The following is a 27263-nucleotide window of genomic DNA, read 5'->3' as shown; positions in this document are numbered from 1 at the left end:
TTCTTATTTGAGTACTGCCCTTTCAGAACATTGGCACAGCATTGCATTCCTTATCCCGTGCTCAAGCTATGTAAAGCACTTTCTGCAAGAGATTCTGTTTCAGCAGTTTGCAACAGATTGCGCTTCCAGTTTAGCACCGTATGTCATCACATTTGCTACCAAAATCATCAAGAGAAGGTCAAGTTCAAGACATTCTTAAAAATTTCGGTGCAGCTGCATTTCTTTTAATTATATACAGCAAGTATATTTTTACAAGGAATATGTACTGAGGTATGTTGAACTGAATACTATTTAAGTACAGTTGGTAGTCATAAGGTAACAGGAAAAGAAAATGAAATTTTAACATGTGTTATATGAGAACGCATACCAATAAAATATCACTAAAGACAACTTTATCTTGGGATAACAATTCTGATTAAAACTCCCCAAAAATCTTACTGGGGGTAACTTGCTATACAAACATTGCGTAAATATTGCCACAATATCATTTACAAGCTCTGAACATTGTTTGATAGTTGCATGCAAACAAAGAGGCAAAGGAAACCACAAAGTTACTGTATTTATTAAACGGCTTTTCACAAATCCAGGTATTTGCCTATTTCACCCCTGAGGCGGAAGCCGGGGGAACTCTGCGCTCTCTTGTGCTCTGTTTAGACACGCTGGCAACGTGGTTGTTATTGAGATAATAATAACAATTTTTTTAATATGTATATATTTTAGCTGTTAGCTTTTAACTAGTAGCCCCCACCTTGGTGCGAGATTAGCGTCGCCCGAGGCTGATTCCCACCGCTTGACACAGCGCCGCCGTTACTAGGCGCTGGTAACTTCATCTAGTAACTTCAGCCGCCATCTTGGGCAGGGGAAGGCTGGCGGTCTAGCTCATCGTTCCTCCCGCCCTCCCAGGATACTTAAGAGTGTGGCGATCTCCCCCCCGTGGTATTTGCCTATTTCACCCCTGAGGCGGAAGCCGGGGGAACTCTGCGCTCTCTTGTGCTCTGTTTAGACACGCTGACATCGTGGTTGTTATTGAGATAATAATAACAATTTTTTAAAACTTGTATATATTTTAGCTGCTAGCTTTTAACTAGTAGCCCCCACCTTGGTGCGAGATTAGCGTCGCCCGAAGCTGATTCCCACCGCCTGACACAGCACCGCCGTTACTAGGCGCTGGTAACTTCATCTAGCCACTTCAGCCGCCATCTTGGGCAGGGGAAGGCTGGCGGTCTAGCTCATCGTTCCTCCCACCCTCCCAATTATGGATATAAACAACAGATCCGCCCGTCTGCGCAGCGGGCGGGTGCGCCGGCGGCGCTCCAAAGGCAAGCCCGTCTGCGCCCGTCCGCGCCTGGACCGGGCCAAGGGCCACCCCCCCAGGTCCTCATCCCCTGGCCCCACGAGGCACTTATACAGTGAATCAGCTCCTGCAATGGCGTCCCCCCTATCATCAGTTATGCCTTATACTTGACCCACTGCTCCTTGCTGGAAACTCTGCCCAACTTTGTCCTTGTTGCAAATCGTCGATACCCCTCTATCTGAATTTCCCTCCCAGTAACAATGATAAATCACTGAAATCCTATTCAATTGCCCTTACTAATGTCCGCTCGCTCGGCAAACACCGACAGGACATATTTGATCTGATAGAGGATAAAAATTTAGATATGCTATTCATGACTGAAACCTAGATGGACATCTCGTCCGACCCAAATTTAGTGACTGCAGTTCCCAAAGGCTTTTCTATCCATAGATTGGATAGACAGCGTAAAAAAGGCGGCGGCGGGATTGCAGTCATTTTACGCTACGCATTCACGGTTAGAACCAACATGATCTCGCTACCCTCCTGCGAAGCCTTACAATTTTCCATTAAGCTGACCCCCTCCTACAACTTTAAAGGGATCCTCCTGTATCGACCACCACGGTCTAGGACTGGATTCATTTCTGACTTTAGGTTCATCCTGGAATCGTCAGCCCTCGACAGTTCCCTCACTGTCCTTGGCGACTTCAATTTTCATTTTGATAAACCTGAAGATAAAGACACTGCTGCTTTCCTAGCAGATATGACAACCTTTGGTCTCCCATTGTTGGTTAAATCATCCACACATGATGGGGGCCATATACTGGATGGCATCTTCACTAATTTAGTGGATTTACATGTTACCCAAATCCTTCCCCTCACCTGGTCAGACCACCATGCCATCTTGGCTTCACTGACCATTCACGACTCCGGTGCCCCCATGTCACTTTCTAATCCTCGTCAGCCGTTCCTGGCGTGGAACGACATTGATTGCTCCAGCCTGAAAACACTCTTGACCAATTCCAATCCTTCCCTATCAGCTGACCCCAACACTGCCACCACACAATTCTACGAGTGGGTGGGTTCTGCGGCCACCGCTCTGGCCCCAGTTAAACAACGATCTCGCAACAGATCCGCCCCGTCGGCCCCCTGTTATTCGGAGGCCTTAAGAACACAGAAACAACAGTGCAGGAACAAAGAGAGGCACTGGCGAAAAGACTATTCTGAAGAGGCCAAAACCAAGTATAAAGAAACAGTGGCCAAATACAAAACTCTAATTAGCTGTGAACGCTTGCCAGAAATACCTGTATTGGCCATAACCGCTGCCGTGAGGGGAACGGCTCTTCAATCATTGCTGGGAGCACGCTGCAGGAGTGCTAACGTTGCCGTGAGGGGAACGGCTCTTCATCCTTCCTGGGAGTGTGCAGCAGGAGTGCTAACGCCGCCGTGAGGGGAACGGCCACCGAAGTCGCAGCAAGCCACCACCGCCGCAGGGACTACAATTCCCAGCTGCCCCGGCGGGTGTGGCGCGACCAACGTGACACCATCGGAGCGCCCCTTAAGAGGGAGGAGCGCCGAGCGAGCGCTGTGAACGCTTGCCAGAAATACCTGTATTGGCCATAACCGCTGCCGTGAGGGGAACGGCTCTTCAATCATTGCTGGGAGCACGCTGCAGGAGTGCTAACGTTGCCGTAAGGGGAACGGCTCTTCATCCTTCCTGGGAGTGTGCAGCAGGAGTGCTAACGCCGCCGTGAGAAGAACGGCCACCGAAGTCGCAGCAAGCCACCACCGCCGCAGGGACTACAATTCCCAGCTGCCCCGGCGGGTGTGGCGCGACCAACTTGACACCATCGGAGCGCCCCTTAAGAGGGAGGAGTGCCTCTCGCCCCGCGAGTTGCGCGCGGGAGCGCCCGGGGCAAAGCCCGGGCAAAGGGCGGGCCGTCTGAGGCCGTCCGAGGTCGGCCAAGGTTGGGTTGGGCCGGGAACTCTGCCCAATCTTCTACAGGCCTACAGACGATCACAGTACTTCGCCAGAGCTCTCCCACTACGCGGAAGGGTTCATTGATGTTATTAAAGCTGACCATTATAATAAAATCAGATGGTTTAAAACACTAAAGATTGCATTGTTCAACTTAGGACTATATGCTTTATGGACCGATCCTGCTGGGGCTTTATTTCTCTCTAAGTCTGTTTTAAAAGACATTTTTTGGGAATATGTTGCCAATAGGAGTATGCTCAATACTAATAGTGGGACCATGGCCACTAGCTACCTAGAAGTTAAAATGTACCCCATTTATGAAAAGTATTGGGATTACATAACGAACCCCATGGACAGGAAATTGCTATTCCAATTGAGGGTAGGCTCGCTCCCCCTTCGTAATTTAACAACTAAATGGAAATCTGGGGGGGTAGCATTTTGTCCAGCCTGTGTGGTAGGAAAAGAAACTCTAGGTCACTTTTTGTTTTGTTGCCCAGTATATTTTGCCCCAAGGCGAGCCTGGTTGGCTCCTATGTGTAGGAATTTAGGTACAAAAAGTAGCATGGTGGCACTGCGTATTGTAAAATCCACTACTGAAGAATGGATCAATATTGCCACTGCAAAGTACTTGGGGTGGGCGTGGGTTTTAAGGCAGAGACTGTTGGTAAGTTAACTACTCGCCATCAACTTGATCAGAGACTGCTAGACAGTTGTCTATTCTCTGTAACTGCTTAGTAATAGCCAGAGACTGCTAAACTAATGTTTATTCTCTGTAAATCTTTTAGCTGACCAGAGACTGCTAGACTTTTGTCTATTCTCTGTTTATGCTTATTTAATGTGTCATCGGCTTGAACTTTGAACTTTCAATGGAATGAATTTTTGAGGATTTTTATATTGCTATTATGAATATCATCCCTCTGGTATTTTTTAACAGTAATGATTTTTGCACCTGTATATATGATGTGTCATTGTTTTTAATTGCCTAAATTGTGTAATAGTTTTTAATTGTTTAAATTGTGTAATGTGCTTTGTCTGATTGACTACGTAAATTTAATTGCTTTTTATTATATGTTTGTATGTCTTGCTTTTATGAGTAATACTCGAATAAAGCACTTTTTGAATTGAATTGAAAACTCTAATTAGTGAGGCCAAGAAAAAGTTTTACAGTGAAAGAATTGAACTAGCAAAAAATTCTAACAAGGCACTGTATGAAACCACCAAGCAGCTAGCTGGCTACTCACCTAACCTGACTCCACCTCCCTCCCAATCGCTCTGATACGCTCTGGCCAACTTCTTTTTTAGTAAAGTCAATGACATTTACTCGGCCTTTGCCAACAATGCTAAAACCTCCTCTAATTCGTCTTCCGTCTCCCGTACCGGCCCCATTCTTTCTCAGTTTGCAGACGTTTCCAGTTCTCAGATCATGGACATCATATCTTCTATCAAATCGGGATCTGCACTCGACCCATGTCCTCTTAAAGTTCTACTACCTGTTATTGAAGTGGTCCTCCCTGCTATCACTACAATTTGTAATTCCATGTTCAAGACAGGCATTTACCCAGTCACTTTAAAAAAGACCCTCATCAAACCTCTGTTAAAGAAACCACATCTCGACATGGAAGAATTAAAGAGCTACCGTCCAATCGCTAGCCTCCCAGCTTTGTCGAAAATTGCGGAAAAAGCACTGAACTTAGAACTCTCGGCCTTCATAGAGGAACATCACTTACTTGATGAATCTCAGTTTGGCTTTCGCCAATACCATGGGACGGAGACGGCCTTGATTAAAGCCGCGGATGATATTAGATCCATCCATGACGCCGGAGGGACAGCAGTCTTAATACTGCTTGACTTGTCGGCGGCTTTCGACGCGGTCGATCGCGCTATTTTGATCGACAGTGTCGAAAACATGGGTGTCCAACAAAATGCCAAGAAACTCCTGGCCTCCTTTCTGGCTGATAGGACTCGGGTGGTTACAATGGGATCCTTCCACTCATCCACCCTGTCGCTGCCATGTGGAGTACCTCAAGGCTCATCCCTTAGTCCAACACTTTTTAACATTTATGTGTCGGACCTAGCCAATGTCATCCGAGCACATGGGATGAGCCTTACCTCCTATGCAGACGACACTCAATTGGTCCTTGCCATCAGGAATGATGGCCATAAAATAGCAGACTACTTCAAATTGTGCATGCTGGCAATAGGGAATTGGATGTCCCCCAATTGCCTAAAACTAAATTCCGACAAGTCGGAAGTAGTTATCTTCGGACATCTGACCCCGGAATGGTCCTCCCGTTGGTGGCCTTTGTCACTGGGTCCTCCTCCTGAGCCTGTTAGCAAGGTGAGGAATCTGGGAGTTATTTTAGATGACTGCCTCACTTTTCTCCCTCATGCCAATCAGACCACTTCCTCCGCTTTTCACAAACTGAGACTCATCAAAAAAATCCTTCCCTTCCTTCCTGATACAGCTGGCAAAACCTTGGTTACTTCCCTGGTACTGTCCACCTTGGATTATTGCAACGCATTGTTCCTAAACGCACAAGAAAGAATCCTAAACAAAATGCAAATTATTCAAAATTCAGCCGCTAGGCTTCTGGGAAGAATCCCCAAATATCAATCTGCTTCGGAAACCATCAGAGACTCACACTGGTTACCCATTAGAAACAGAATAAAATTCAAAACTCTCTGAATAGTTTACATGGCCTTGCACAACCTGGGACCAGATTTTCTCTTTCAAAATCTGACCCCCTTCTGCCCCCCCAGATCACTACGCTCCTCCAGTCTACATGATCTTGTGGTACCCCGTACCAAATCTGTTTCATGGGGAGACAGAACATTTCTTGTGTCAGCTCCTAAACTATGGAATACTCTGCCGCATTCAATTAAAACAAGCCCCTCGCTTTGGTCCTTTTGTAAACAACTCAAGACCTGGCTTTTTAATCATTAAACTCAGTCCTCCCCTCTCTGGTTAAATACTGCAGATATCTTAGCGCCGAGATGCCCACGGGCCTTCGTTCGCACTCTATAAATGTTGTTAATAAATAAATTAATAATAAATAAATAAATACATTACATTAGACATAATCACACTCTAAAGTCTGTTTTTAGGGAGAAGGCAGAGTCCTAACGTATTAACTTGTATATTAATTAACGTATTCCCACTCAAGCTACTTTGCTCTGTGTATCCGTCCAACAGTTCACAACGAGCCAATCCTGAGGCAGCATCCACTTCATAGTCCTTTGTCTATGTCCTGAGTGCGTCTTTTTTCGCTGCTCGGACCCAAATTAGTCACATTGTTTTTTACTCCTGTTATTCTTTTAAGGGTTTAACTATTTAATCTGTGATAGTGTTTTCTGCCAAGGTTGTGCTTTTGAACTCATACGCAACCAGATACTATTATCCCTAGTCTACAGAGTGCGGAGAGGTCCTCCCTGAGCTAAGTGACCTTTGGTAGTGCTATTTCTCTATGGTTGGTGTCACGCGATTTTGAAATTCCTGTCAGACAGGAGCAAGAATCCTGCGCCCACTGTCTGCGACTCTGCTGCCACTGGAGAGTGACACCCCTTGTATAGGGATTCTGTACAGGCATACAGCCTGAAAGAATTTGGTATTGTGACGCCCTTTCATTGCAAGTGTCAGTAGTGACTGGATTTTCTTATACACCACCCCAAACGGTCTGTAGTAGTAGAGACCCAGCCTTGCGGGGACACGCTCCCAGAAGGCTATTTCACCAATCTTCTAAAGTTCAATACCAGGCGAGTGGTGTCCCTAGGGCTTAGACTCCTGTAGACCTGTGGCTTTGCCTATTATTGATTCGCTGGACCCTCAGCACAAAATTCTACAGTGCTTCGCGCTGATCCTAGTCCTAAGCGCTCTCCAGTAGTGCTGCACATAAGCAAATTCCTGAAGCACTTTAACTGCCCTTTTACCTGGGATTGCTTGCTTCCCTGACCAGTGGCATAGAAGAGGACAGTGATGTCCAGTATGATTGGTACCTCTTGGCTGGCCTCCAGTGGGACACAGATTATTATGATGCAGTAAATGCATTATTATATCGAGTTGTGGAGGAAGTCACGACGCCTATGGAGCAGCACTGGTCGCAGCAAATTTTGTGTGAGTGTGTAAAAAGATCTATACTGTAAGACCACACTGCCCCTAAACCCCTGCCACCATCCCGACCTGCAGATACTGACCGGGCTAAATGTACCGGCGAGGCGGGGTGGTTCGTGACACCTTTGTGCACCTCAGGCAGGCATTTCAGACTCAAATCCAGCCCTCTCCTCTGCCTGAGGACCCCCAGATCCGGCCAAAGGGTCTACAGACGGGCATCCTCCCAGCACCCCAGGGATGACTACCTTTCTTTTCACTGAGTTTTATAATTAGTTGTTTTCTTTCTGCATCCACTTCCGGCTCCCCCAGCAAAGCGCCAAGAAACCTAATGGTGTTAGTTGCGCTCAAAAAGTTAATTTAACATAACATAACATAACATGACTATGCCCACAGGGACACAAATGATGCAGGTCCTTCCCTGCCTTGGCACTCCTCTCCCACTACCCCAGTCTTCGGCCCCAGTTCTCCAATCAATTACGGGGCATGAAGAATCAGAGCCCCATTAGGGAAAGAAGCCAGTCATTGCTTCAAGGCCAAATTACCTCGCCCACTGTTGGATGGGAAGGTTGTCCTGACCCCTGCACTGGATCCCAGATTGGCTAACTTCTAAGCCAAATTCAGTAAAGATACCAGAAAGGGCATTGATAGGTCATGGCGGGCGTGCCAGGATAAACTCCTGGACAATGGCGGTCCATTGACCAAGATCCTAGATATGGCTGAAGATGCCAAATTTTATGATCTCATCTCCCTGGAGGTCCTCTTGTGGTGGGTACAGCACGCAATTGCTCTCATATGCAACGCTAAATGTGTGCTCTCCACGGAGCAGGGACATTCCTTTCTGATAAAAGTGGACCCGAAACATGGAGACCTGGCGGACTCTGAGGGGGGAGCAGTGGCACAAGGGGGACTATTTGATGAGGCCTTTATAAAGAAGCTCGGAAATTGTTAATACATTCACATCAATGGACAAAACTCACTCCTATATAAAGAGGGTTTTCCGCAGGGGCCACTGGGCCGGCCAGTCCTTTTCCCAGTATTCTCCTAGAAGGCAAGGCTCCAGGCATGGCCAATACCAAGCTCAAGTCTGTTTTGGAAACTTCTATCCAACCCGTGGCCGGCACTTCAGAGGAAGATGACATAACAAATTCACTGCTGCCTCCAATTTGGTAAGTGTTCACCCTTCTTCCCTCATAAAAGTCGGGGGCCGTCTGGTGAATTTTTTCCAAGTTTGGATGACAATCAAAAGCAATGCGTGGGTCCTGCAGACGGCTCAGGGGTTCAGTATAGAATTCTACGGGTCCTCACGTCAGACTACACACCCCAGACCACTTCAGTTCTTACGTCATGAGGTGGATTTAGTGGATGCAGAGGTTACCTCCCTGCTCGAAAAAGGAGCTATTTGCTCCGCCACCCCCCATCTGCATGGCTTCATAAACAACCTTTTCCATGTAGACAAGGCCGACTTAACACAAAACCAATAACGGTAAAAAGCCACAATACTGTAAACTAGGGATACTCTTGAGATGATGGAAAAATAGTTCAAAGTGTGCAAAAATGCACATACATGACACGGTCAAAGGCTAGACAGTTGAATACACCGGTGACTGGCAGTACAAAAGAGAACACACAGACTGCATGATCTATTTGGGGACTCAGAAAAACCACATGTGACATCCATCAGAGAGCTGTGTGAACAATTACCCCTAGCAGAAAGCAAACATGCACATACATGACACTGTTCAGGGTTCCATCATCTACAGATGACCATTAAATGACCATACATCATAGTCCCCCCATTAAAGCAGTGGAGACCTGCACAAACGTGATGTGCTGTGGGGACCCAAAACCAACTTAACAGTGTCGAAGCCTGTGTTTCTTTACCTTTAAAAAACAGCAAATTAATTATTATCACAGGGACTGACTCACTGTGTGCGCCCTTAGAACTAAACACAGCACAAAGGGGTCAGTCAGCTCCACCTTGCCAACACAGACTGGATACACAGCCAAATCTGGTGGCCCAAAGGCAACAACCAGGGGTCACGCCCTGTCATTACTTCTAAGCAGAAGCAACCAACTCCCTGGGAATGAAAAGACGTGTGCTCTTGGGACACAAAACCAGCTTGTAATAGTGCATCTCTCCTTCAGCTCCTGATGTCTTTCAGGGCCTCTTTAAGGTCTGAAGTCAGGCACATCTAGCGTGAATCCAAGTTAGGAGCCTTGCAGTAATCCTAAGAGGCCCGCCGCCCTCCATCATTCTTTCCTTACATTGGCTAGGATGAGCAGACTGCTGCACTCCTTAAACTCACACTGTTATGTTGCTCGAAAGGTGCAATTGGTGGGAGTGTGGTAGTGCAAGCCGCAGCAAACGCTTACAGGCACAGCACAATTGAGGCCACACCACTGCATACAGAAATGCACACAAGACCATTTTGCAAGTAATAATACAAAAATGCACAACCAGAACTGTACACCGTTGCAGGTATCCACAATTTGGGCATAAGAATGCACTATTTCTCCTTCAAATACATTCTGGGTAGAGCCACTAATGAATGTATGCAAGTGAATTTTTAAAAATAATCCCTAAAGGATTTTACTAATACAGTAGTTGATGCAGAGCTTTTAAATCCAGATGGCGGCTTTGAGAAAATATGTTTGTGTGCAAAAGCAAAATGTGTTAGGATAGACTGAAGAACCCTGCAGTGCCACCTATGCGAACTGAATACAGATTGAAAAAGGAACATGTCGAGTCAGGCCTTTGACTTAGATATGGGTGAATTGCATATATGCTTGGACCCTGCTCCATAAAAATCACTGAGAACATGTGAGCATCTTCTATTTTCACAAATGCATGGGCATCACAGGTTTCCTATATTATAGATGTGAGTTACATAAGTGCAAATATTTTAATATGTGTAATCTTAAAGCATACCACTCCCTTAATTCTTAGTGTAGGTGAGTCAGCTGACTCTGATTAATTTATGGTACAGGCCTGAGGCAGCTTAGCTCTGTGCTAGGACCATCACATCCGGTTTAGGGTCCTATGGTTCTGCAGTCTAAACGCTAGTCCTTGCTCTTCTTGGTATTCATTCTTAGAAGAGCCACGTGACATGTTGTAGAGATGTCCGCTTTTTATTTAGAGGCATCTGAGGCTGATATTTGTAGTTACTTGAAACGTCTTACATTCCATATTACAACATTTGCTTATGAATAAGGTGGCCCCTGCAGTGCATCTTTACCGACTACGTTCACAACAGTCCATGAGATAAACCTTTTCCCATCACATTCATTCTTTGCATGTTCCTGACTTGGACAACAGCCACCACATGGTTAAAGTGATTCGTTTTATTCTCCTTGTTTTAACATGCTCCTTCTCTTTTATTTTTGCCTAATTAGCGTTATTTTAGCCTTTTTCCTTATTAGTCAATACATTATGAAGCCTCATAGGTTAATGCTATCACTCCTGCAGATGTCCGAGTGTGTGTCACAAAGAGAAACAGGGTAATACTGACTTGTGTATTTGTATTGCCTTCAAAGACTTATTGTTTAATATCATGGGGCCCCAATTGTTTCACAGGTCTGTCATTCTTGAAAGGGGCAGTACGTTAGTGACTTTACATTTCTGCGTTTTTGCAGCGGTTTCAAAATGTTTTTAGAGCTTCTCATTGCTCAACAGGATATCATTTCTGTTATTTATCTAACTTATCATTGCTTGGGTTTACATGAGAAACAATGCTACTGTAAGTGTCACCACATTTTTGGTTGTTTAATGTCACTCACAAGTCCACTGAAACACATATGCAGTCTGAAAACTTGGCAGCACTGTCTGTGAGTCGGCTATCGTGACTAAGTAACTATCATAATTTATTAGCATGCAGCTGAGATTATCCGCACCGGGGCTCTCACATCCCGTTTGGTACAGTCGGGTCCTACCGCACCATTCCATTTCTGGTCCTCTGCAGCAGTTTTAAGATCTTCTTAGAGCTTCTCGTTGCTCAAATGGATGTAATTTTTGATATTTATATGTTTCCCTCGTCATCATTGCTAGATTTTACTCGTGAAAAAGTGGCACTTATAGTCGTTGAATGTCACTCATAATTACACTGAAATTATAATAATGTCACACATAAGCAATCTGAAACCTTGGAAGCTATGCATACTTCCTATCGACACTTTTATGAAATATGTAAGTATGGACATGGTCTTAAAAGCTTTGTCATGTGAAGTGATGCCCACCCTCTTTCATAGCTGCCAAGGTTTCAGACTGCTAGGTGACATGATTTTGATAATTTAGTTCGTAAATGTGAATCGGCCATCTCTGGAGTTTTAAGATCTTCTCAGGGTTTCTCTATGCTCAAGACAGTGAGTCTAATTTCAAATATTTATAAGTTTCCCTCGCTGACTCGCTCGTCTTCATTGTATGATACTCTGCTTGCTAGACAGTGTTACTCATAGTAGTGGAAATGTCACTCCTAATTACACTGAAATTATGAAGATGTCGTCAGACATAGCGATTTGAAACCTTGGCAGCTTAGCTATAATGCATCATAGCCCCACCACCCTGGTATGTCTGCCCCGGGCTGGGGCCCCCATTTGACTGGACTCGACTCCGACGTCCGACCCGACTCTCTTTCACCTCAATCAATTATTTTATCGCCTGTCACGCAGCGTGCCGCCCGCCCGTACCCACAGCCCACAGAGAGACAGTACTGAGTACTGTAAAGCTGAGCAGCAGGGCCAGACAAAAAGAATGGTGGTGGTCTCCACACTCCTCGACTGCTCGGCACGACGGGAGGGGCGCTGGGGCGGTTAGGTGAGCGTGCAGCGCGTAACGCGTCACACTATGGTGCAGCGGCGAGAGGGCTGGCCCAAAATGTTACAGGGCGTCATTGGTTGCGGCTGTGCGCACCGCGCACGCTATCACTGATTGACGGCTCTGTGAGCGAGGCTGGGAGGTGGGGGCCCCCCAACAACGGTCGGGTTCACACTATGACATCACGTGATTGATTCGGAAGTCGGAACCAACATTTATTGTGTGCTTACTGCTTAACCTTAGTGCTGTGTGCTATTTACTTTAGATATTGAAATCAGATGAACTGACGGCTGGGCAGGTGACGGGTCAAACTCAAAGTGTTCGGTGATAATATGTGTGCATGTAAAGTGCCACCGGCCACGGGCCACCGCACCGCACTACAGTTACTCACAAGCCTCCGCGGCCGCAACGGGCCTCCTCAGTGAGTGAGTGAGTGAAGGCCGGCCCGCCCGCGAGTCCGTCTCAGCCGCTTTAAAAAGGTGCCGCCTGGGGCGGACCCCCCCCTCCCACCTCCCCTTCCCCCCAGCTACAAGACGGATTAATTCATAGTAAAGTCAGACATTTTCAATAATTGGAAAACAGAGGGCTGGGAAAATCGATTGCTTCAACTATTGCTTCAACAATGATGCTAATGCGCAAGACCTGACCAATTGATGAAACTGGTGGCACTTTATCTGCGTTTAACTTAAGACCACCAAGAGGTAATATGGCGGACACAGTAGTTCAGTAATCTAGACAGTGTTAGCTAAGAACAAGGTGGCTCCCAGGCTGGTCTGTGGCCAGGGAGCATCTTTGCAGATGCTCGACTATTTCAGCAGCAAAGGCTCACTGCCAGCTTTCTGGATGGCTCAAGCTGAATTTATCTTTTCTACTGAATACCACTTTCCACCAAATTAGCCTGGTGAGAGGTGGTTGCCATGGGGATTTGTTATGTGCATTTGTGAAGAGCACAATCACCCAGTACGATATGCTGGCGCTGAGCAGCTGTGATTCTAGTCTCGACTATGGAAGTAGTAGGGGTATTCCGGAAGGTAAATTAGAGTACACGAAGAGCAGGATTTTCAGCTTTTTGCTTAACTCAAAAATTGTGGAGGACTTTTTGATGTGTACAGGTGAGACCTTTTTTATGACATATTTGTTTTGCATACGAGTGAGATGTGTGCAAGTAGTTCAGTCAGGGGGGCTTGGCTACGCGGCCCACCTGCATGGCCACTTACTACGGCTTCTCCGGAGCCCTCCTCGCCTACCACATCCATCCGCCACACTAATCCGTCCTCAAGGTGCTAAACTGGACACCTGAAGAGGAGCAGTGCCCGGTGCTGCAGCCCTGATAAAAATCGGACCCCAGGAGCCAAAGTAATCTTCATCGGCACATCGGGGCCTGCGGGGAGGAAAAGCCGTACCTCGAGTGGCAGATATCGAGGGTGCCGGCGTGCCTCCCTCCCCCATCCTCGGGTGTCACAGACACACCACGAGGCTAGGAAATCACCTCTGCACACCCCCGCGAGTCCAGGCGCTGTGGCCGCACGCTCTGGTAAGGAGGCTGCAGCTTGGGGCGGATCGAGGGAGGCGGGGCTGGGTCCCTGCCATCGGACCGGGGAGCTCTGGGCGTCCATTAGCGGTGCGCTACCGGCCCTAGCAATCCCGCGATAGTGAGCACACCCGGACCTGAAGTTGGGGTGTACACTGCCTGGGACCCCCAAACTGCACAGACTGGCACCCGGAGCAGCCACAACAGCTGTAACTGGGCTCCAGGGAACTGGCGGGCAACCCTTGCATCGGCTCGGGACAGCGATGTGCTACAAGTGAGGGGCCTAGATTGCTGAGCTCGCAGCCCCTGGCCAGAGGATTCTAGTTACCTGCGCTTCCCCCAGCAAAGCGTGCAGCTCCTTGTCCATGCCATGAGAAACTCCTAGTGGAGCCTGCACTCGTGCTTCCAGGTCAGGCACCCCCTACTCTTTGCGCTTCTCTGGTGTTGGCCGCTGGAGGTCCCCTGCACCTACCCCCACTTCGCTCCCCTCCTGTTACTCCTTTGGCTCCTCGATCTGTGCTGCAGCAGCCGATATACACCGAGGGGAGTGGCACTGACTGTGTTATTCGCAATCGGTGAGGCCAACTCCAGTGGTTTGCAACGCCGTGCCCGATGTCCGAAGAGGAGTCCTTCACGATTCACGGAGGGGGAACAGATCGCTGCGAGAGCCTGCTTGAAGTGCTTAATTTGTGGGCTGTGTGCCTCCCCTCAAGGGACTATTTGTTCATGGTCCTGTGCCAAACTCTTCTATGAGCCCGGAATTCTGACCCAGTGTACACTGTAACCAGCACGTTGTGGGCCTGACGCATGAACACAAGCCTCACCATGTCCAAAGCAAAAGGTACGAAGATGTTCCAACAGAGCAGGCTGGATCGCCACACTTGTCCGAGGGTAGACTTACCCAACCATAAGGGAGCAGGCGACAAACAACTCAGTGGTGCAGAGCAGGACCCCCCCCGAACCCATAATGAAAGACTTAATGGCGGCGATAACCGGGGTACGCACATCTATTGACGCCCTATCTACTGAGGGGACACTGATCAGGGCGGACCTCACCAAGAACAGGGAAAAGGTCAAACAGCTGGAACTCACCACAGCTAGTCTTGTGGAAGACACTTCGCAACTGCAGACCGATGTTAAAGAGCTCCAAGCCTGCCGTAGGTTCGCAGAAGAAAAGCTGGACGGCTACGAGGGGCGCTTATGATGCAACAACATTCACGTCCTTGGTGTGCCAGAGAAATCGGAGGGTCCTGCCGTGGACCTGTTTATTGAAAACCTAATCATGACAAAACTACAACCGAGGGGACTGTCCAAGCGGTGTGTGGTTGAAAGAGCGCACAGAGTACCCGGAGACCATCCGAGGCCGGGTGCCCCACCTCGCCCGATCCTGGCCAGGTTGCTAAACTATAGAGACACGGACACTATTCTCCAAGCCGACAGGGTCGCTCCCCCGGTCCAGCTCGACAACTCAGAACTTACCTTCTTCCCAGACATCACTCGAGCAGTGCAAATGCGACTACGCTCGTTGCTGGATGTGAAGCAACGGTTGCCGGATAAAGGTCTTAAATACGCCATGCTGTTCCCTGCACGCTTACCTGTTGAGGTTGATGGGAAAACCCAATTCTTTGAAATGCCAGAGGTGGCATCTAATTGGCTGGACAGCTAGAGACCATCACCGGAAATAAACCACAATGACCAGTAAATGGAAGGTGTACTCTATTCGGATGGCTGTTGGTGGTTCCTGATCACCTTTTTTCCTTGTGGGCTGGACTTTACTGGCAGCTCCTTGCAACTGTAGACGCCAGACTGTGCACTGGAGTACTGAAGTATTTATTATCCTTTGACTTGGCTCTTTATTTTATAATGCACCTATAATCTATAATGGTAGGAACGGGGGTTGGTGGAGCACTTAGGCTTCCCCCCTTGTTCTTCTTTTAGTCATGTTGTTGGGCGACAGGCACTCTACATTTTTCTTAACCATGGGCAGTTCTGAGCCTAGAGTGCAGGGAAGCAGGGCGGGGTTGTTGGGAGGGTTTTTTTTTTCTTCAGGTTTCTTATTTTTGCGTTATCTCGATGGTACAGTCCCTGTTTGCAAAGAAAATTGCCACCCTTAACATGCATGTCAATGGGTACTCAGCGAAACAAATAACATTCCAATTTAAGATTTTAACTTAACAGGCCGGGGGACAAAATTAAGATAAGCGTGGTGGTGCAATATATTAAGAGACTCTCTCCGGATATTGTATTGCTCCAGGAAACTCACCTAATAGGCAATGCATGCAAAGCAATGCATAGGTGGAAATACTCTATGGTGGCACACGCAGGTTTTGCGTCCAACTCCAGAGGGGCGGGCATAATGCAAAAAAAGTCATTTCTGCTATCTATTACGTCCACCTACGTGGATGATCGAGGGAGGTATGCTGGAATTACGGGCACATGGGAGGGCCGAACTATCACTTTCATGTCAATTTATGCTCCCAAGGGTTACAATCCATTACCTTTACTGACCTCAGCGCTATGCTTTGAACGGTGCCAGATGGGCAATTAGTGCTCGGCGGCGACTTTAACTCAGTTTTGTCGGGATCGTTAGCTAGACCCTCCCCCCCGCACACTACCCCAAGCTGCTCACTCTTTTCTCTTTTTCCAGTATTTTAGAAGCAATGGGTTTGGTGGACGGTTGGAGGACTTACAATCCAGATAAGATTCAGCACACTTTCCACTCCGGAGCTCACAATAGTCTCTCCCGTCTTGATTATATAATTGTCCCGGCTTCACAGGTCTCGGACATCCATGAGATACGACACCTGGCCAGAGGTATTTCCGACCACTCCCCACCGTGGGTCCGCATGGTACTGGTTCATACACAAGTAGGGCGTATTGCCCCTATAAATCACTGGTAGATCAAAAATCCCAACACACAAAGTCCTTAACAAATCTATCGATGACTATTTCCTGGAAAACGAACACACTGTTGAGTCCCTTCAAGTGTTACGGGAAGCCTTTAAGACTGTGGTCCGGGGTCAAGCACTCTCCCTCATAGCAGGGTCCAAAAAGGACAAAATTAAAGACATTTCTCATGTGGAACAGGTGATTAACCGACTTGAACAAGACGTGAAAGCTAATCCCACTCCTGAAGCCCTCCACTCACTCCGCCTGCGCCAGAACGAATATCGAGCCCTGGTCACCGACTGTGCTAAAACTTTGGAGCAGGATAAACTGGGCCGGATTTATGACTGGGGGGACAAGGCCGGGAAGTTAATTGCCTTGCTCGATAAAAAAGGTCATGCTTGCAGGCTTGTTCCAGAACTTCTTAGAGACACTGACGGGTTCCCATAACAGATTCCCAAGACACAGTCAATCAATTTGCAACACACTTCCACACAGTCTATAGCTCGGTGGCACCATACACAGAAGCAGATTCCTCAGACCTTATCAGAGATATCTCCCTTCCTACACTCTCGGACGCTGACCGAGCATTTATGGATAGTGCCCTCACCGCTGATGAAATAGCACTCGCGATAAGAGTGCTCCAACCGGGTAATTTTAGTGAACACCTTTACAGGCCCCACTCCTGGTGCCACGTTGCTGCTCTTTATCTGCAGTGACACTCGGGTGCCTTCAGGAGCATGCGCACCTTTCCCGGTGAGTGTCAGCCCCTCACTTGCAGGGTTAGCGGTCTAGCTCCTTCTCCCAGTTTCTTACCTGTGATTATCCAACGTCACTTGGACCAATCACCTGTGTCTTTGCTGGCTATAACCCGCCCTTTGCTCCCCTGACACCATCCAATACCCGGATGAGGAGGAACCTTGCCGCACAGAACCGTGCATTTCTTCGTGCTGATAGAGGTAAAAGGCGTCCCCGCCCGACCGTTCTTCCGATAGTCCATTCATTGAGATAATTTCTCCGATCCGGTAACCTGATCTTAATTTCTATCTACTTTCACCTTTCCTCAGCTGGCTATCTGGACACATCCATCCTGCCACGAAGTACTTTCAGCTACAACTTTACCCTTACCTACACGCCATGATCTCCCACACGAGACTTGGTTAACCGCAGCAAGCTTTTTTAGAGTCTCAGGTATTTTACATCGCCATTGCCTCAATCGTATTTCTTACCGCTCTGCCCGTTAGGGGTGTTGTGTTCTGTATTTTGTTTTTGTTTCCCACCTTGGCGACCACACCGCAAATTTGTTTAGTTTCTGTACCCCACCACTGCCTACCATAGCTTTCCGTGACGCTGTCCTCCCTCCCGTGTGCTCTCATTTTTTATTTTATTTTTTTGTTATTTTTTTTATTTGATTTTTTTTGCCATGCACACCAGCTAGAGCTCTAATGATTTCACGTCCCCCAGAGGGCGTTTAGTTTTTATCTTACATGTACACATCACGAATGTCTATGTTCTCTGTGATCACTACCCGTTTATCACATCTTTAGCGCCACCGTTGTGCATCACTTGTCACCGCCAAGTACAATCGTCTTGAATTTTGTGTCTTCTTTTAGATCGGATCAGCTCACCATGCCTTGCGACCTTCTATGTTAGTTCTAACGACTCAATCATGACAGCTGCTCAATACGTTTTATTTACCTTGGTCTTCTTTTAGGTACATCTGGCACGAGCCTATAACGACAAGTGTAAGGGCATGCGAGCTTATTCCGCACATAATTTATCAACGTTCATTTGTGTTCCTGGCCACTACGGGCCTATGTATTTTTGTTTGTCTTATGCTCATATCTTCCTTCTAACGTTACTACGAACACCGTACGAATGCTCCCATGTACTCGAGTTTCTATAATTTTGCATTTGTACTATTACTGTATATATTATGGATTTTCACCGCCTTTCCCATCACTTCACATTGTCACATACAGGTTCAGGTTCTTTAACACTTGATATGTCTTGCAGGTCACAGATTATTTTTCTTTTAGGGTTTCAACCTTAACTGCACCTCAACACACCGTCATCACTGTTCTCATTTAAAAAGTTTTTAATACATGCACAATCCTTTGTCCTTTCCAGCCCTGAAGAGTCACAGCCGTTACATGGTGTGACGAAACACGTGTCGGCTATTTACTTTATAATGAAGAAATTTCTTTTGGATGTACTGATCTAAACTACGTTATTAAAACATCCACATCTTTACAGACAGGACTCCTGTTTCTCATTTATACAGACTCTGTAGATATCAGGTTTTCACTTGAAAACGACTAAGCTTATCGTGTGCACGGGACACAATTTCTAATCCACAGATTAGGAGACACGTCTCCCAACCTCAGCAGGGGCTGTTTTTCCATTGGGTTTGTTCCCCTGACCCGTTTGCACTGGACCATAGACATCAACACAACCCTACACTTCAGGAATACGCTGTGCGCCACTCCTTCCTATTGTCTATCCAAACCCATTCTCTCCCCCGCCTACAATGTGTCCAAAGAGTAGGGGGCTAGGCTGATTGACTGTAATCTCAGTAGAAGGAGCAAATCCAGCAGAGCGGGACCTTAGTTTCCAATCTCATCCAAGGTTCGGATGGGGTAGGAAATCATGAAATTAGCTACAGGAGAGGACAGAGAGAATGAGGGCAGCTGTCTCTCCTCTGATCATACTAATGTTGTCTGTAGAGGTGATGAGGACTGTTTCTGTGCTGTAGTTGGGTCTGGAACATGACTGTATGAAGTCGAGGAGTTGGTGGTCCTTGAGATGGCTGGATGAGGCATATGTGGATAGGTTTCTCTAGGACTTTCATGGGGTACAATAGCAGAGATATTGTACTGTAGTTAGAGAGTGTCAAGGGGTCTTCAGAGGGCTTTCTGAGGATTGAAGTGACAGCAACAGAAATGCACATCCTCCTTCTGTTGTCAGACTGTTCCCCCTGTCTGGTTTCCCCTCTTGGCCTTCTCATTACGGAGGCCGAACTTAAAGTGTCCAGACAGCTAGTGCCTACTGTGTCTCGAACACCTGTGACCCCATGCTCTGTAGGACTGGACCCAGGAAAAATCTTGGGGCACAGACAGTGGTATGTTTGGTGCGGACTATAACGAGGAAGGTGATTATGCAAACCGTGTGAGAGCCAGGTGGTTCTCTTGGTAAAGTGGGCACTGAGCAGGTATTCGGGCACAGATGGGCACAGGTGCTAGTGTGGCAGAGGTCCTCTGCTGCCATCACCTGTTCTGCTGACAATGAGCCACCTAGCCTAATGACTAGAGGAATCTTGATCTTGATGGCGGGCATGCTAAGGAGGAGTGTATTTGACCAACTGCACTCCTGAGGTCCTCTTGCCTGTTTGCCAGGAACCTTGAGTTGTAACATAGTGGTAGTGGACTCCACTTATCATCCTTACCTCGTGAGGGCATCATATTAAGAGGGTGGCAATTTGCTGATAGTGCACTCTCTCAACAGACAAGAGCAGACAATGTCGCCAAGTCAAGATGGTTTCTGCTAATAGCTGTTAGGCCACCAAAGATGATTGCTGATGCACTAGGTGACCCAAACACATCCAGTCACTCCCTCAAAGGCACACAAATATTGACAGGCAAGTGCGATAAGGCAGTAGGTGACAACATGGATGACCTAACCAATAATTGTAACATTGTCTGCAAAGAGCTTTATTAACGATCTGAAAGCACATTGGAATCATAGCAGAGGGTATCAAGTCTGGAAGATAATCTTGGCAGTCCTCAAAGTAATCCTTGGATGAGGCGGACATATTGCAGACCAAGTATGTGAGACTCTTGGAATAGCCATAGGGGAAAAGAAAATTATACCACAAGGTTTATAGAGCAGCTGTTCCTGGCTTAAGAAGAGATTGAACACTGGTGGGAAACACCACTTGTCGGGTCAAAGCAGAATCTTCAACTCATCTCATCTCACCTCACCCATGACTTCAATAGTAATCGTGTCTTGAAACACAGATGCCCCACTGAGGCGATTGAGCGCGTAACAAACATGCCAAGGGCTCCATGGGCAGAGCAAACAGTAGGTGGGACGGGGGCTGCCTTTCCTGGTGCGCAGTGCGAGGTCAAACCTGCCGGATATAAACTCACCCATGCGCACCAAACCTTGGCCAAGGGATACTCGTAAAGGATCCCAAACCATCTGCGAAATTCTGGTACCACCCACAGTTTGATTAACTCGATCTGTAGGTAGGCCCACCATAGGGTATCAAATGCCTTTTTGATGCCCAGATAGGGTATCAAATGTCTTTTGGATGTCCAGAGAGACCACCCAACAATGGGTGTCTATCCGGCATGCCCAGTCCATGATGCAGAATAAATGGCATTGATTCCAGAACGTGTTACTACAGAGGTTGAGCCCATTCTGATCTGGAGGATTAATGGCCTTTATAAGGGGGGTTAACCTGTTGGCTAGCACATTTCCTAGGATCTTTTAAGGAGATTAAGGAGAGAGAGGAAGAGATACGAGGCCATCTCCAAAGGGTCTCACCACATCTTTGGGAGCACTGCTATTAGAGCCTCTCTCATAGATTCTGAAAGTCTGGCATGTTCCTTTGCCTGTTGGTAAACCTAAAAGAGCCGAGAAGCTAGCTGTACTCAATAAATGTCATAGAACTCGATGGGCAGTCTGTCTATGCCTAGAGTCCTACCCCTTGCCATTTACTTAATAGCTATTTGATTTCTTTTTAGAGTCAGAGATGCGTCTAGTTCTTGTCTCTGTAACAGATCAAGGAGTGGTGTCACAAAGGTACCCAGATAGGCTGATATCGACTCTAGGCCAATACTCTCAGAGACCGTAAAAAGTGCCTTGTAGTAGCTCTTAAACCCCTCTTTAATACCAAACTGTGTGTTCACCATGAGGCCTGCTGAGAACCGCATCGCTCCTATAAGTGCGAGTGGTATCTCAGAACATAATGAGATGACTATGTGTGGTGTGTGAAGGGGTTATGTTATTCAGTGAGTGGTGGGTTTGGGGTGAAAATAGTGAGAAGAATTTAAAAGAGCCTTGCGGGTGAAGTCTAATACATTTTAATATGCTTCCGTGCTGGCCCTGTTAAAAGGTTTGTGTCGAGGAGTATGTGTATATTAAAGTACAACACCTCATTGGTGCGTCAACATGTTTCGATGCAAAGCATCTTCTTCAGGATGGGGGTGAACAATCCCCACCTTACTCACAACTAAATGTCGAAAAGACAACAATATTTAAACAAAATCAGTTTAATTCGGATTTCCGAGGCTATTATGTGCCTACTTTTTAATTATAGGATATACCATCAATGGATACCTGTAGAAAAAAAGGAAAAAAGACTAACACACAAACAAATGGTATTATATTGATTGAATATCCAAATGCTGGTTCAGTGACCTGAAAAATAGTGGGGGCATCATTAGCTAGACTAATTTTGTCATACTAGTTCAGTGAAGTGCCCTGAAAAGGAAAAATAGACAGACACACACATAACATAAAGCACAATCTTTATTGAAATATCCATAGGTTAGAGGATTGTAACCAAAGTTGTATGTTCACTAGAAGGAAAATAGAGCATACTTGCAGCCAAACAAATTGTTTGCACCATGAGCCTGTAAAACGGGTGGGCTTTGTGCTAAATAGCACACTAAATGGTAAAAAACAAAAAGACACTTCGCAAAAAGTCACGATCTTCATGGTCTTTCAATGACTTACTTGGAAAATTTGTTGTAAAAGAAACCTCTCTCGTGTGGATCGGCTGTACCGTACTCACAAAGTGCATGAATGAATAAATGAATGAATGAATGAATGAATGAAAGAATGAATAAAAACTATTTGGTTACTCAAAACAATTAAAAAAGACAAACTTTGGTGAGCATTGTTTTCATGTCAGAAATAAAATAGTGAAAAAGAAAAGAGGAAAGAAACAAAAAACTTAAAAATGAGTAAAAGCATAGTTAAAAGAGCTGAATTCATTAGTCCATTTCATCGTAGGCTGAAATGTCTCATAACAGTTAACGGCCGCGGGCCTAATTTAGTTTGGGCCATCAGCTTCCCACGTATCTGTTGTATAAATTTACTGAACACAGCCATATCTTTCACTATATCCATTGTGAATAGGTAGTTCACCGCCTCCTTTTTCGTTCTAATTCCTTGTCTGAGTAGAATTGGCTTTAGATAGCGGTTACGCTTGACAGACAGCCCTGGGCAGCAAAACAGGATGCGAGTGAAGCTCTCTTGTTTATACTTGCATAAGCGGCATTCAGAATGTGTTGTCTCAAGTCCATTCGTGGCGTAAAGCTCTTTAAGGGGCAGCGGGTGTAATCGAAACGCTAAAATCCTATTGACTGCCACCTTGCCCACAGCTTGGATAAGGTGCTGTTTCGAGGACTGTGCCCGCTGCGGGAGTGTTAGCGATTCGTGTAAGCCTCTTAACTCCAATGCTTCCAGGTCAGTGATGCGCGAGCAGAGCCGGACGTGTCGTTTCGTTACGCTTTTAATGGCGGCATAGTTAAGTAACTTAGGGTCCCAGTTATTCACAGCAAGGTTCAGAGTTTCTTTTGCAGAGGCAAGTGTATTTGACCACGGGTTCTCTTTTTCCAGAAAAATATTCTTTATGCTGGATTTCAGCGAGTTTTCTGGGGCTGCAGTTGTGAGGCAGAAATATTTACTAATTGCGGGCAGTTCCTCAAGCTTTTGTTGTGTCAAGCCGAATTTGAGCCGTATCAGGGTGTTTCTGGTGCTAGATGGTAGGTGGAATAATTTTTTATAGGTCGAGCAGTGGATTTTTTCCAGGGTGCTTGATAGTTTGCCTGGAAAAGCCTGCTGCGCGTAATTTAATGATGGTATTAGTTTCGCCCTTAATACTCTTTGAATTGCTGTTGTTGTAGGGCTGTGTAGAGTTGCATGCAGCTTCCCCAGGGCGTACGAAATACTTTTCCCTTTTGCCCGTATTTTTTCGAGGTGTGTTCCTGGTCGCCCTGTTTCACAAAACCAAACTCCCAAGTAGTGGTATTGTCGTGTGCAGTCCAACATCAATTGTCCTATCTTCCATTTTAGGGGTTTTTTTTTGGGAAAAGGGCCAAATATTATTATTTTTGATTTGGTTGCATTCACGATCAGTTTGTTTTTTGCATTATAGGTGCCCAATGCCATTAATGCTTTTTGAAGCCCAATTTTAGTGTGGTCTAGTAATACCAGATCATCAGCGTACTGCAGTAATTGAATCTTGGTATGCCCAAGGCGGGGAGTTGCTAGTGATGCTCCCATCAAGGCTTTAGCCTTGTCTGCGGTGTATAAATTGAATAACATTGGGGCAAGTACGCATCCTTGCTTCAGGCCACGATTGGTGTCAATTTTCTCTGAGGTTGAGGTGGTTGACAGTTTGATTCTGACCCATGTGTTTGAATATAAATATATAATTGCTTTAAGAAATTGTGGGTCGATATTCCAGGTAGCAAGTTTTTGCCAAAGAATAGAGCGGTCAACACCATCAAAGGCCGCAGTATAGTCGATAAAGCATGCAAAGATGGGGAGAGATTTTCGTGCCACTGCCTTATGTGTTAGGTATGAGAGGGCTATGATGTTGTTCACTGTTGAAGCACCTGGTCTGAACTCTGTTTGATAGAATGGCAGGAGGCCTTCCTCACTGACCCAAGTTGAAAGTTCTATTAATAGGGTATTGGCGTAGGCTTTTCCCTCGATGTCAAGGAGTGCAATCATCCGGTAATTTTGTGGATTTGATTTCGACCCTTTCTTATAGATGGGATGTAGGAGCGACACGCGCCAAGAATCTGGTACATTGCCTACTAATTGACATTCCGCATATAACACGGACAGTTTGTCGGACCAAAAGTCTGTGTCTTGTCTAAAGAGGGAGCCCGGCAAACCGTTGAGTCCTGGCGCTCCGTTGGGTCTGATTTTTTTTAGTATTGTGTTAACTAGCTTTTTTTCCACTATGTATGAATTTTTAGGGTTAGACAGTAGTGTTACGTAGTCTAATTCTGTTTTTGATTGGTTTTGGATGCCTTCCTCCTTATATAAAGACGTCACGTGGGCTATCCAGGTGTTGGAGTCAATTGAGTTTTCTCTCTGCGTATTCCCTTGATTTAGAGTGTTGAGGTATTGCCAGAACTCCTGCGTTTTGCTGGGACTCAGCAGTCCGAAGATTTTTAGCCATTTTGCTTCAATTTGTTTCCGTTTTTCCGCCCAAACTTGCTTTGAATGTAGTTTCGCTGTTTCCTGCAGGAGTTGTTTATCTTTAAATGAACCGGTTTTCAGATAAGTCTTTCGGATGTTGCGCACTAGTTTTACGCTTTTTCGGATTGCAGATATGTCACCGAGGTTTTGTCTCGGGTGATAGTTTGGTCGTTCTTATTTTCCCTTCTTGTAGGTGTGTAACCAGATTGTGGGCAAGCTGGTCCCAGTCTTTAATTGTGCCCCTGCTTGATTCCTCTAAAGTACCGTCCACCCAAACTTTTTTCCATTCCTCAAACTTATGTATAGGGCCTGCGTCCCATTTAATCCTTCTTGCCAATGCGTGCTGTTCAATGCCGGTTGTTGATCCCAGTAGATTAGGTATATTAGTATATTATATAGTATATTAGTGGTTATCCGCTGTCAGATTTAAAGTTGTTAATCGAGCCGCATGATCACTTTTCTTCCGTTGCACAACTTTGTACCCTGTCATCAGGCTCTGTAACCGAGAACTTAAAAGTATATAGTCAATTGTGGTAAGATTGTTGTACGTTGGCGGGCAGAGGTTTCCTGGGAAAGCCTTTAAGGATAGGGAATGGGCTGATGCCAACTGGTAGGCGTGCAAGAGGGCGTTAAATGCTTCCGTCGCGGGGGAAGTGTGGCTTTTTACTAATTGGTCTCCAATATTGTGTGTGTTGAAATCCCCGAGTATTATTGAGTCCATCTGGGCAAATTGTAGGAGAAGATTTTCAATGTCTTCTAGTTACTCAGAGAGTTTTTCTTTTTTTTCCTGTCCGTTAGGGTTATAATAAACGTTAATCAATAATATAGACAATGTGCCCTTACTTGATGAGAGGCATTTCAAGATGCCGGCCATGTACAAGTTTGACGTTGTTGGGATTTCCCTAAATTGTAACTTCCTTGAAAGCCTAATATAAGTGGAAATACCTCCAGATGGTCTGCCGAAGATATTCTCTTTAACAGCCGGTTTATGATAGTCCGCAAATCCCCTGATTGAAACAGGTTTAATAGCCCACGTTTCTTGCATGCAGATTATGTCTATGTCAGTGAAGAGTTGGGATGTAGCGGGATTTTGTGTTAGTTTTAGTATCCCAGCTACATTCCAGGACATGATGGATAAATGTTGTTCCCCAGTTATCTCCCTTTTCTGTTCTATAACTGGTAAGTCTACCTGCCAGTGTGGTAGTGTGGTCTTAGTTACAACAGTGCAGAGTTCAGGAATTACAAGTTAGGGCACGAGGCACCCAAGACCAGTCTTCATGTGAGATGTTCTGAATTGAACAGCTCCGGGTGCCTTTACTAATGTTTGTAGTGACCTAAAGCAGCCCGTCGCTTGTCAATTTTATATTTGTTCCATTTCGCTCCCATGGAGTATAGAGAGTGTTTTTAAGGGTGGGAGTGACAACTCTACCTTCGGGTTCTCTCTTTGTTTATCCAATGTTCTGGGGTCAATTTGGTTCTGCAGGTGGGCGTGTTTCAAAGGCATAGGGTATTTTATTGTCGGCCGACTCGTGATCTTTATGCCCCAATCTTCTAGTATTTGGTGATTTCTTTTTAGTGTATAGATTATGTCTGGGTTTGAGAAAAGCAATTATGTAGATTCGTTGGTGTCACCTGAACCTTGCGTGAAAAAGGAAATGTCAGTTGACGTTATATTTTCCAGGCCTGGGATGTTCGCAAAGAGTTTTAATAGATTGCTACGATTGAGTATGTCCCACTTGCCCTGTGAGGCATACTCTGGCTGGAGGCATAGTTTCAGATCATCCTGTGTATATGGGATTTGTCGCTTATGTGTCCCTTTTATGGGAGGGTCTTGGCAAATTATATCCTGACGGGTTTGCCGTGGTCCAGCAGTTATGTCATCGTTTGTGTGGTTTGTGGGACCCATTTTTGTTATCAGCGGCAAGGCTTCGCTTGTTTTGTTTGACGCTATCTTACTTGAGTCATTGAAGACCTTCCTGTGTGTTCTCTGGTTGTTTTCCTTTGCTGGACTTCTGGTTTTGCTGTGTAAAACATTGTCCGTTGCGTTAATCGGCGTTGGGCTGTCTCGATGAGGTGCCAGGAATGCAGACGGTCCCTGGCTGCCTGCACGGGTAGATTGCTCCTCATGGAGTTCGAGATGCCCGCCCGCTAGGCTCATTTTAGTTGAGTTGTCCGGCCAAATATCTTTCCCGTCTGGAGTGGGGGGATTTTGCTGTGTGGTAGGCGCGGCATTGGTTATGCTAACCACAGGGTTTTCGTTAGTTTCCGACTGCAACCACAACCTAATTGAACCATTTTGAGTCTGATTGCTTCTTCTTTGTTTGTTTAACTTTTTTAATGTTTTCTTATTTTTCCGGGATAGGTGGCCGGTTTCAGGGCTTGTCGCCTTCAAGCTGATTAAGTTTGCTTGTTCTTTAACAGCTGTGCTGTATT

The 27263-nt window shown here is 46.1% G+C and overlaps 1 protein-coding gene across 1 annotated transcript in view; it reads right to left on the bottom strand.

Annotated features, from left to right (window-relative positions):
* TBCA (tubulin folding cofactor A) overlaps positions 1-27263 on the bottom strand; it is a 358316-nt gene that overhangs the window by 1205 nt on the left and 329848 nt on the right. The gene's annotated exons all lie outside the window — the stretch shown is intronic.

Source organism: Lissotriton vulgaris, chromosome 3_1 (genome assembly GCF_964263255.1).
Source record: "Lissotriton vulgaris chromosome 3_1, aLisVul1.2, whole genome shotgun sequence".
NCBI lineage: Eukaryota > Metazoa > Chordata > Amphibia > Caudata > Salamandridae > Lissotriton > Lissotriton vulgaris.
This window is presented reverse-complemented; position numbering and strand designations above follow the sequence as displayed.